At 47.6% G+C, this 11625-nt stretch overlaps 1 protein-coding gene across 1 annotated transcript in view; it reads left to right on the top strand.

The window, feature by feature from the left end:
* SLC24A4 (solute carrier family 24 member 4) overlaps positions 1 to 11625 on the top strand; it is a 158050-nt gene that overhangs the window by 122323 nt on the left and 24102 nt on the right. The gene's annotated exons all lie outside the window — the stretch shown is intronic.

The raw sequence follows: 11625 nt of genomic DNA, 5'->3' as shown, positions 1-11625 counted from the left end.
CCAGTCTGATGCTGGGTTTACACTGACACTGGATGTGGCCGTGCTCTTCCCGCTCTGGGCCACAGAGGCTGGTAGTTGGGTCTCCTAGGCCGGCCGTCGGGGAGGGGAAGGGAAAGGGGGAAAGGAGAAGCAGCTCTTCCCCCCATGGAAACTGTGGTCTGCAGCCCAGGCACTACCCCGAGATGGCTGGCCGGTGACCCTGAGCCCCAGCCAGGCTGGAGAAAGCCCTTAGTTCAGGCTGTGTGTGGCTGACTTACAGTCTGGGAGGTCCTCCAGCTCCGTGGGCCATACCCTGGACTCCAGCTGGACTCCTCTCTCCTGCCCCGTCAAGGTAAGGAAATCACATCTGTGTTCCGGGATGTGTGTCCGCCATAATAGCCACAGACACTGGGGACTTGTTGTCTGTCAGGCATTGAGTGAAAAATAAGGATTTCTTACAGGGCTCTTATGGGGCCTCTGTGTGCCACACCTTGTTCTCAGAGCTCTGCGTGTATTCCCTCAGTTAATCCTCACAGCAGTACGTGGGGCGGGGACAACGATCATCTCCATTTTATGGAGAAGGAAAGGGACACAGAGGAGTTAAGTAACTTGCCCACAGTCACCCAGCTACTGCGTGGAGAGCAGGGTTTCCAGCCACGGCAGCCCAGGCTGAGCACTGTGGCAGGCTGCCTCTTCGTGCTGTGCACTTTCATTCAGTCCTCACAGCTGCCCTGTGAGGGAGGCATTACCATTACCCCCATTTTACAGGGAGGAAAACTGAGGCTCAGAGAGGCCATGGGACTTCCGAGTCCCACAGCCATTATGTGGGAGCCACCCTGTGTCTCCTGAGCTGGGAGCAGCATCACAGGCTGGTCCAGTCAGGAGCAACAGGAGCCCAGGCTCCCGGAGGTTCTTGAACAGTAACAGAATGTTACCGAGTTCTTCCTGTGGGCCAGGCAGGGTATGAACTCTTTAGGTCCTCACAACCACCCTAGAAGGTCAGTACTCACCCCCATTTCTCAGGTAGAGAAACCGAGGCACAGAGAGGGCTAGTTACCCAACATCACACAAGAGGAAGGAGCAGAACCAGGGTTTGCACACTGGCATTTTGACCCCAGATGTGCTTAGGGGACAGCACTGCAGCCCAGCCAGTAGATTTTCTTGACTCCTTTCCTTTGGGGCCTGTGAGAAATGCTTGCTTTTTCCGGGATGCCAGCGTCTTCTAGCTTGTACACAGGTGCCAAAGAACTTTGTCTTTATTGTGTAAACCACGTTGGATTGAATTGAATTTTGGGCCTTTGGGGACCTAGCCCGTCTCTTCAGACCTCGGATGGCAACCCAAATCTCCTCTCTTGTCTACTGGGGGAGGGAAAACAGCACAACATAAAGGCCGAGAGTTGGTTTTATTCAGGAGACATTTCTGAGGACTCCAAGCTTGGGATGCAGCCTCTGAGATCTAAGGCATTGCTCCAAAGAGGTAGAGGAGGAGCCAGGACGTACAGGAGTTTATGCAACCAAGACCAGGTAGTCAGAACATCAAAAGATTACTGTTAAAGAAACCAGATATCTCAAGGAATTTAGCACTTTTCTATGTATGCAAAGATATAAAAGTCTGGGCTCATTGAAATCATTCCTTTGATAAGCACCTACCTCTCTAGAGCCAGAATCCTGTTCTCTCCCAGACTGAGTTCCCTCGGGGGTACCGTCAGAGGTGGCTGCAGAGGCTGAGGACTTGGCTGATCTCCATCCTGAGATCCTCCGGCTCATGGCTTAATGGCCGCAGCGTCCTTTGTGTACTGCTGTGGCAGGCAGTATTTCTCATTCACACTTTACCACCCTAGCACTCAGCCCAGGCAATCTGAAGATTTCAGGAAGCTTCTAGTGCTTCTTCCCCTCACCCCACTCTATCTTCCTCAGCTGCACCGTCCTGCCTGGGAGGAGAGAGATCCACTTAGTCTCTGTGAACCCATTTTCTAGAGCAGAAAAGGAGCTCTAGGAAACTCCGTGCCCTGTTCTTTCCTCTGAGCTGCTCTGCACATCTGGGAAAGCAGCGGAGAGACTGCTGGGGTTGTGGGCTTATTTATGTGTGAAATTCCACATGTAATTCAGAACCCCAGAGACACACAGCACTTTGTGGTGGAAATGATCTTGTTCTCGCCTTGGTGGCAGGAGCTACAAGAGAAATCGCACGTCCAGTAGATTGTCCCATAAGTCAAGGTCAAGATTTCCAAGAGGTGCCCGTCAGTCCCTGTGGAGTGCTGAGGTATCGGTTCACAGCCCACTTAGAATAGACACTGGCTGAGCACTGTTATTTTTAAAAAATATGACAGCTTTATTGAACTGTAATTTATTTACTATAATATTCACACCTTTGAAGTATACAGCTGAGTGGGTTTTAGCACATCCACAGACTTGTGCAACCATCACTCCAGTCAGTTTCCTTTCCCACCTCAAAAGGAACTTGCTCGCTGTTAGCAATCACTCTCCATCCTTTCCCCATCTCCTGGCACCTACTACTCTACTTTGTCTCCATAGGTTTATCTATTCTGGACATTGTATATAGATGGAGTCACATAGTAAGTGGCCTTTAGTGTCTGACGTCTTAGCATGTTTCAAGGTTTATCCACGTCATAGCTGTCAGTCCTTCAGTCCTTATGGCTGAATAATTTTCCATTACATGGATAGATCCCATTCACCACTCATCAGTTGATGGACAGTTGGATTATTTCCATTTTCAGGTGATGAGTGGTTTACAAAAACAGCTACTAAAGTGTAGTAGAGGAAGAGTTTTTTTTTTTTTAATCTAAATGAAATCAATTTTCCTCCAAGTTCTCTGTGGTTAGCAACGAGTGGTCTTGGAATACTAGGGTGAAGAGGGATCTTGGGGGTTTTAGACCAGCCTTCTATATTCTGGGGCAGGAGTTTGCCAAAGCGCAATCTTGACCAGCATCCGGGCCACCTGCCCTGGAACCTGCTTTGTGATGCCCCCACATCCAGGCCAGTGCAATGCAAGCTGGGAGGTGGGGTGAAGGGGCCCAGGGCGCACTGTGTGCTGCACGTGTGCTGGGGTTCCAAAGCCTCTTCAGACGCCAGCAACAGAAGCTCCCTGGAGTAAAAGGGGACTCTTTCATAAGGATATAGTGGTGTGTTCTGGGTCCTACGAGCAGGGAAATAGCTGGACTCACCCAGGGGCTGGACTTCAGACCTCCGTGCATGTGAGGCTCTGCCAGGCTCTTGTCTTCACTTCTCTGGGCATGCCTGTCTCCTGCTCTTTGGCTGCAGGCCAGCTTTTCTCAAATTCACTGTCAGTCCCCATGGCAGACTCTGGCTTCCCACGGACCCCAGACTGACCCTGACAGCTCCCACCTCTCTAACTTAGTTCACTGGTGTTGCATCTGAATTCCAGTGTCTCGAGAGAGAGAAAAGGCCAGAGGTCAGGGTTCCACCCCTAATCAGCAGCTGCGCTGGCCAGCATGGCTTTGGTGGCCCCTAGGAGAGTGGTTCTGAGGTGAGAGGGGCTGAGTGCACACGCCTGCACCCATTGTAGGTGTCTGTGACAAGTGCCTCTGATATTAGCAGGAGATGATGGATGTAGCCCATCTCACATGCAGGAGGAATGGAAATTGATAGATGTAGGCAGGACCCTTACGCAGCTATGGGAAGGACACTTTAGGCTGGGCACCAGCAGTGGCTCCCACTGAACTGGCTGCCACCACGCCAGAATTGGGGCCATGGGGAGCTGGGATGCACTGAAAATGTTCAGGAACTCACCATGAGAGGCCTGAGGGACCATCCCTGATGCCCACTCAGGTAGCCCCTGAGCCATGGACAGGCTGCTGCACGTCCCCAGAGCCCTGCTCAACAGTACTGCATCTAAAGCAGCAGAAAGGCAGCCCAGCCCACCTCAACTCTGCTTTTCAAAGGAACCCAATTTGAGTCCAAAAATTCAGCCGTAAGGGAGTCTGGGAAATGCCTTTGCAGACACAATAGAGGAGGCTGGCATGGGAGCTGCCGAGGGCCCGCTCAACATGTCCGCTTCCAATGGGAGCTGTAGTGAAGCCTGGAGAAAAGCAATAAAACCAATCTTAACCATTGACTTGGGCCACAGCAGACCAGGTAAGGGACTCATATGGCTTCCAATCTCACAGTGAGGCAGGGGGGCAGGGCCCTGACCTATAGCTTGGTAGACACGTCCTTTGTGGAGGCCCCAGCATGTGTATTTGGTACTTAGAGTCTGCACAGCAACCCTGCTGGTTCCTGGGTGAGGAAACGGGGGCTCAGGAAGATGAGGTCACTGGTGAGTAGGGGTCGCAGGCAGGGCTGGTACCCCAGGTCTGCCTGACCCCACGTGCTGTCCTCAGCCTGGTCCCTATGTTGACTTTTGCCAAGAGGGCCCTCTGCCAAGCTGGATTACATGCTCTACAACACAGAGGGCAGCAGGAGGGAAGGGGAGGGAGGCAGCCAGCTTCTGGGTCTGTGTGGTTTTGAGGCACCGGGAGCCCAGCAGCCTTGCCCTGAATGCTGAATGTTTAAGGTGAGAGGGCCTGCCAGCAGGAGGAGAACCAGCAAGCATCCTTGACTGCATTGGTGTTTCTGGGGCCGGTGGCCTCTATTTCACACTTTCCGGGGCCTCCAGATCCAAGGCACAGCCTTCAGAGGCAGCGCAAGGAGCTCTGTACTTTTTGCCTTACTTTAGTCTCCCCGAAGTTCCTGGCAGGGGATGACACGAGACAGTTATCACCATCTCACAGATGAGGACGAGGTGGCTCAGAGAGGTGGGTGGTCCACCCGCTGTTACCCAGTTCAGCATGACAGAGAACGGAGCAGCTCTTTGGCCACAAGCCTTGTGATTCCCCAGGTGGAATGCAAAGCTGGCCGTACCTTGGGATCATCTTTATAGTAAGGGAGTTGGCACACCAACCCCAGATGCCTTCCTTCCAGCTCAGGGACCCACCTACTCCCGGTCCCAAAGGGAGCTGTGGGTGTGTATGCAGAGCTAGGGGTGAGGTCCCCAGGATCTGAACCAGCTGAGGGAACTCTGGGCCTGGCTTCTCCACTGACTGGGAGATCCTGGTCTGCAGGTCTGATCTGTCCCCCTTTCCTGTGAGGGAAGCATGAACAGGGTCCCAGAGGCTGAATCATGTTACCTGACTGTGCCAGGGTAAGGGGGAGACTGAGCCACAGCCACCTCCCTGGGGAAGGCCTCTCCCAGCCTCCACGAGCTCTCCAGGTTGATACACTGGGCTGCCAGGGTGTCTCTTACTGGCCCTTTGGTCCGTGTGCTCCCAGCCCTGACTGCCCACATCTCTGTAACAGCCCTCAGCAGGGCCAGCCTCTGACCTTGCTGAAGCCTTGTTTTCTCTCACATCCTCCTTTTCATTCTTCCCCTCCCTCCCAAACTTCAGCATGGCAGCTCAGGTTGATTACAGCCCTGACCTCTTCTGCTTCCAACAGGGTCTCTCCTTGCCCCTTCAGTGCCCTCAGGATCGACACCTGCCCTCCGGGAGTCAGGATGGTATCACTAAGAGACTTTGGTCATGGACACGTGGGTCTCCCACTTCCTGGCTGTGTGACCTTAGGCTAGATGACTTACCTTTCTGAGCCTGTTCTAGTCTCTGTAAAACCACCCAGCCCGGTGCTTGACAATTGTAGGCACTCACTAAGTGGAAGTTAATGCGGTTGTTAATGTCAACAATAGCTAGAATTTAGTGCTTACTCTGCACCAGGCGTTGTGCTAAACACATGATGTGCCTTGGCTCGTTTTAGTCTCACAATAGCACTGTGAGGTAGGAATCCTTGTTATCCCCATTTTGCAGATTAGAAAACTGAGATATATAGAGGTGAAATACTCTGAAATCACGGGACTCGGAGGGCAGGCAAGCAGTATAATACAGAGAACCCAGAATTTAGACTCTATAAAGACCTGCATTCATGTCTTGGCACTTCCTCTCACTTTGAGATGTTTAAGTCACGGAATTTCACCAAACCTCAGTTTACTTACCTGTGAAATGGGGAGAATATCTATCCCCCTGCCAAGTTGATATAGAAAGAAGAGAGTTTGTAAAAATCTCCAAGATGTGAGGCAGGACGCAAATGTTTGATAATGGTAAGGGTCCATTCATTGATCCAGCCATGACAATGCTCTACCTCCACCTCCACCCCTTGTCTCCCCACAAGGACCAGCTCAGAGGCCACTGGCTGGGAAAGCAGGATCTGTCTGTGGCTCTACCACTGATTTCCCATGAGATTTGGGCAGATCATTAACCTTCATGGGACTTGGTTTTCCTCTTTATAAACAGTTAACCAAGTGAGATTTATCTGAGGAGTGCAGGGTTGGTTCAACATATGAGAAACAATGTAACACTGTATTATTAGAATAAAGGACAGGATCCAGATCAAGCAAGCTCTTCCGGGGTTGCAGCCTCAGGTCACGGAGGCCCCTCAATCTAAAGATGGTGGCTTCGACAGTGAGGGGCATTATGGTGCTGGGGGTGAATATTGACCAGCCTGTTGTGTTTGTCAGCAAAATTCCTTGGACCATGGCCTCAAGTGAGCTGAGAGAAGACTTTGCACAATTTGGCCATGGATGAAAGAGCACTGTACGTTTTGACAAGAAGAATAGCTTTTGCAGAAGTATGGACTGGATTCATTTTTCCTCCGAAGAAGAACTTCAGAATGCACAACAGGAAAACCACGTTATTGATGGAGTAAAGCTCCATGTTCAAGCTCAGAAACCCAAAGCTTTGCAGGGGAATCAAACATTTGATGAAGAGAAAGATTTTTGAGACGTCACTGCCTATTAAATAAACAAAACTGAAAAAAAGAAACATAAAGGACAAAAGCCATGTGATCATCTCAAAATGCACTTGTCAAAATTCACCCTTCCTTGATGGAAATAAAATGCTCAACAAATTAGTAGTAAAAGCAAATTTCCTCAATCTGATAAGGGGCATCTACAAAAAACCCACAGATAAACTCATACTTAATGGTGAAAGACTGAAAACTCTGCCTAAGATGAGGAATGAGATGAAGATGTCACTCACCTCTTCTATTCAGTGTTGTGCTTGAGGTTTTAGCCAGGGAAAATATGCAAGAAAAAAATAAAAGGTATCCAGTTTGAAAGGGAAGAAGTAAGACTACCTGTGTTCGTAGGTGACATGATTTTGTCTATAGAAAATCCTAAGGAAGCCATCAAAAGAGAAAAACCCTATTAGAATAAACTTGCAAGATACAAGATCAATATACAAAATTCAATTGTACTTCTATACGTTAACAATCTGAAAACAAAATTAAGAAAATAATTTTATTTATAATACCATCAAAAAATATTAGGAATAAATTTAGCAAAGGTAGAATAAGACTTATACACTGAAAACCACCAAACACTATTGAAAGAAATTAGAGAAGAGCTAAATAAATGGAAAGGCATCCTGGGTTCACAGGTTGGAAGACTTAAAATTGATGGCAATAGTTCTCAAATTGACCTATATATTCCATGCAATCTTTATCAAAATCCACGCTAGCTTTTTTTTGCAGAAATTGACAAGTTATCCTAAAATTTCTATGGAAATGCAGGTGACCCAGAATAACCAAAACAATCTTGAACAAAGTTGAAGGACTTTTTGATTTCAGAACTTATTACAAAGACACAGTAATCAAGACTAGTACTGGCACAAGAAAAATATACATCAATGGAATAGAATTGAGGATCCAGAAACACACCCGTACATTTAAGGTCAATAATTCTTATTAAGGGTGCCAAGACAATTCAGTAGGGGAAAGAGTAGTCTTTTCAACAAATGGTGCTAGGACAACTAGATAGCCACCTTTTTTAAATGAAGTTGCACCCCTAATTCACACCATATACAAAAATTAATATGAAACAGAGACCTACACGTAGTAACTAAAAATATGAAACTCTTAAAACAGATGTGGAATATTTGTGACCTTGGATTAAGCCATGGTTTCTTAAATATATCAAAAGCCTAAGTAGCAAAAAAATTAATGCATTTTACCAAAATTTAAAAGCTGATTTATAGGGCAGGCACTGTGAAGAAAGTGAAAACAACTCAGGGTGGGAGGAAACATTTGTAAATTATATTTCTGATAAGGATATGGTATCTAGAATATATGTAGAACTCCTAGAACTCAACAGTAGAAAGACAAAACACCCAGTCTTTGAAATAAGCAAAGGACTTGGGTGGATAAGTTCTCCAAAGATGAGCCAGTAAATCCATGAAAAATGCTCAACATTATTAGTCATCAGAGAAATGCAAACCAAAACCATGGTGAGATACCACTTAGCACTCACTAGAACGGCTGTCATCAAAGGAGACTAATGTGTTGGCAAGGATGAGGGTATATTGGAATCCTCATACACTGCTGGTACGAGTGTTAACTCAATTAAACATAGAGTTATCACGTGGCGCATCAATTCTACCCCTAGCTGTATGCTCAAGAGAAAAGAAAACCTACGTCCACGCAAAAACTTGGTACATGCATGTTCATAGCATTATTCGTAGTAGCTAAAAGTGGAGACAATCCAAATATCTGTGAGGTGATGAACAGATTAAACAATATAGTGTATTCATATAATGAAATAATTGGCCACAAAAAGGAGTGAGGTATGGTTTCCTGGGTGAACTTTGAAAACATTATGCTAAGTGGAAGAAGTCAGACAAAAGGCCACGTGATTCTGTGTGTGTGTAGATTGTCCAGTACAGGCAGATCCACAGAGACGGGTAGATTAGTGATTGCTGGGGCTTGAGGGGAGGGGCGTGGGGAGTGATTGCTAACAGGGGTGGGTTTTTTTTTCTTGGATCTGAAAATCTAATGGAATTATATAGTGGTGATGGTTACACAGCTTCCTAGTATACCACAAACCACTTAATTATATGCTTTTAGGGGTGAATTTTATATCTTAATTTTTTTAATGGAGTTCATCTAGAATGGTGGTTCACAAAGGGGTGGGGCAAGCAGTATCAGCGGCCCCTGGGAACTTGTTACAAATGCAGATTCTTGGACCCCCCTTTCCCCTGACCTGTTCCAGAGCTGCCAGATAATTAGCTGCAGGGGAGGGGAGGTCTAACAAACTCTCCAGGGGATTCTGATGTAGACGCAAGTTCCAGAACCACTAGTCTTAGAACTTCGCTCTCTAGATCATGCAGAAGCTCCTAGCTCCAGGGTCCATGAATATCTGCGTCATCCAGTGACTCGCGCATCCCCACGTACCACAAGTTAACCACTCTAGGTAGTTAACTATCCAAGTGATTTTGTTTGAAGTTTTCCGTTAGCAACTGCATCTGTTCTTAATTTTTCCCTCCAGTAATAGTAGCCATCTGTTTTGGTAGAGTTCACTTAAAACATTTTTTCACATAATTAAATTGTAATTTCCTACTTCAAAAAAGAAATCTGAGAGTCGAAAGGGACAGCAGCCCTCCTTCTCTTGCTTACATTTGCACATCAGTCGGGGTCCATGGTGAGAATCTGTCTCTCAGGGGTCCCTGACATTGTGCTTGAAGAGGTGGCACAGGCAGGGGAAGGAGGGGCTCCTGGTGTGTTGGAGATGTCTCTTGGGATAGACCCTGTCTCATCCCTCCTGTAGCCCCCCAAACTCTACCACTTCATCCCCAAATTAGCTAGACGAGATATTAGAGAAACCTAATTCAAGGTGGTTTAAGCCAAAGGGCCCACAGTGGCAGGTTCACTGGGAGAATCTGCCTCAGACAAAGCTCGACATTGGGCTCAAAGGGTTACAAGATCCTGTCTGTCTCTCTCTGCAAGGCCTTCCCCTGCATTGTCTTTATTCTCGGGCAGCTTGCAAAGGTGACACTAGCCATCTAGGCTTACATCTCATCTGGTTAACCTATGCACAAGTGGTACCTCTGGCTGAGTTAAGGATTGTGTTCAGCTGTGTGTAACAGAAAATTTAAGTGACAAAGCCTTCGCCTTGAGAGATTTATTTTTATCACAGCAAGTCCTGAGATTAGGGACTCTTGTAGCTCTGTCATACCATCAGTGTCCCACCTCTTTTCCTCTATCCTTAGCAGATGACTTTAATCCTCAAGGTTGCCAAGTGGCTCCTGCAGCTTGTGTGTTCATGTTCCAAGCAGGAGCAAGGAGGAAGGACAAAGGGCAGGAGGCACATGTCACTAAGCCTGTCTCTTATCAGGAAGATCGTCAACTTCCTGGAAACCCCAACATATAGATGTCTACTTACAACTCATTGTATATGACCATGACCACGCCTACCTGCCAGGAAGCCTAGGAAATGAAGAATTTTAGCTATGAACCTACTGTCCCAAGAGAAAATAGAGTTCTGTTAGTAAGGAGGAAGGGATAATGGACATTATAGACAGTGATTCCCAGCAAAATCCCCATGTGGGTCTCTAAATGAGGATGCATTGGGGGTCATTCACTGAACCCTGAATCTATGTAAACCCCCAATGTCAAGGGTTGTTGACTTGTTCACTTGTGAATTCTCAGTAGCTAGAATAGTGCCTAGCACAGAGAATGAACACACTAAGCATTTATGGAATACATGATTAGCCAAACTTGACTCACACTCACACACCCACCTATAGAGCTAGGAAAGTAGAGTCAGCCCTCCAAACCATATGGCTGATGTGGGATGGAGGGTTGGTTCCCTCAAAGAATGCTAGTATGCTGTTACCAGTAGAGGGGAGTGGATGCCAGCCAGACAAGAACAGTGAATGTCCAGCACAACCCAGTGTTGCTCAGGCTTGCCAATTTTTAGAGACAGCAAGCTACTCATCCAGGAGTAAACCTTTCCTATGCGGATTAACCAGTCCAGAGCCCTGTGCTCTGAACCACCAGCCTCTGTCTGGCTCTCACACTCCAGGAGCCACTATTCCTTTGCCCTGATCAGCCCAGGGTCAGGGACCAGATGCCTAGGGACAGCCCCTACCCCCCAGAGACTGCTAAACTTACTCAGACTAGCCAGTTCTAAGCCTGTTCACCCTGCATTGTGTTTTCTCATGGAAACCACAATAAAGGCTTCTGCTCATGCTTTCCCCTGCCCCTTCTGCCTCCTGACCAACCCTGGTGCTTCTCCAAGAGACCCTGCATGGCTGGGAGAGATTCCTGTTTCCAGGGATCCATGAGCATATAAACTGTACTTCATGTTAGTCATTTCCGTGTCTGGTGTCTTACCCTACCTGATTCAAACAAATGCTGGGTATATTTTAAAACATCTTAGATGTGGGTTTGGCAAGATAATATGCATTTGAGCATGACTAGAGCTTGGGGGCGTTCAAAAGAATCTTTAACATCTTGGGAGGGCTCAGGAATCTGTAGGTTAACAAGCCCCCAGGTGATGTGGGTGCACAGCTAGGCTGGAGAATGATCGATCCAGTCTTATTTTGTGGATGAGATGGTTGAGGTCCAGCCTGCTGGGCATGTCTGCTCAGGAGACCACATGTGGGCCAGGAGGTTGCACGGTCAGCACAGAATTAAAATGAACGAGAGGCTCTTGGCCGGGGTGGCAGGATGAACAGCCCCTCCCTGCAGCAGGGCTGTTTCTGTCTCCATAATTCTATTGCTTGGGACTCTTTGGATACAAGTAACAAGAGCCAGCTCAAGTTCGCTGGAGCAGGAGAGGGGATATTTTGAGAAGGGTATGGAGGT

This window comes from Camelus bactrianus, chromosome 6 (genome assembly GCF_048773025.1).
Source record: "Camelus bactrianus isolate YW-2024 breed Bactrian camel chromosome 6, ASM4877302v1, whole genome shotgun sequence".
Taxonomy (NCBI): domain Eukaryota; kingdom Metazoa; phylum Chordata; class Mammalia; order Artiodactyla; family Camelidae; genus Camelus; species Camelus bactrianus.
Note: the sequence above shows the minus strand (reverse complement) of the source record. Positions and strands in the feature narration are given on the sequence as shown.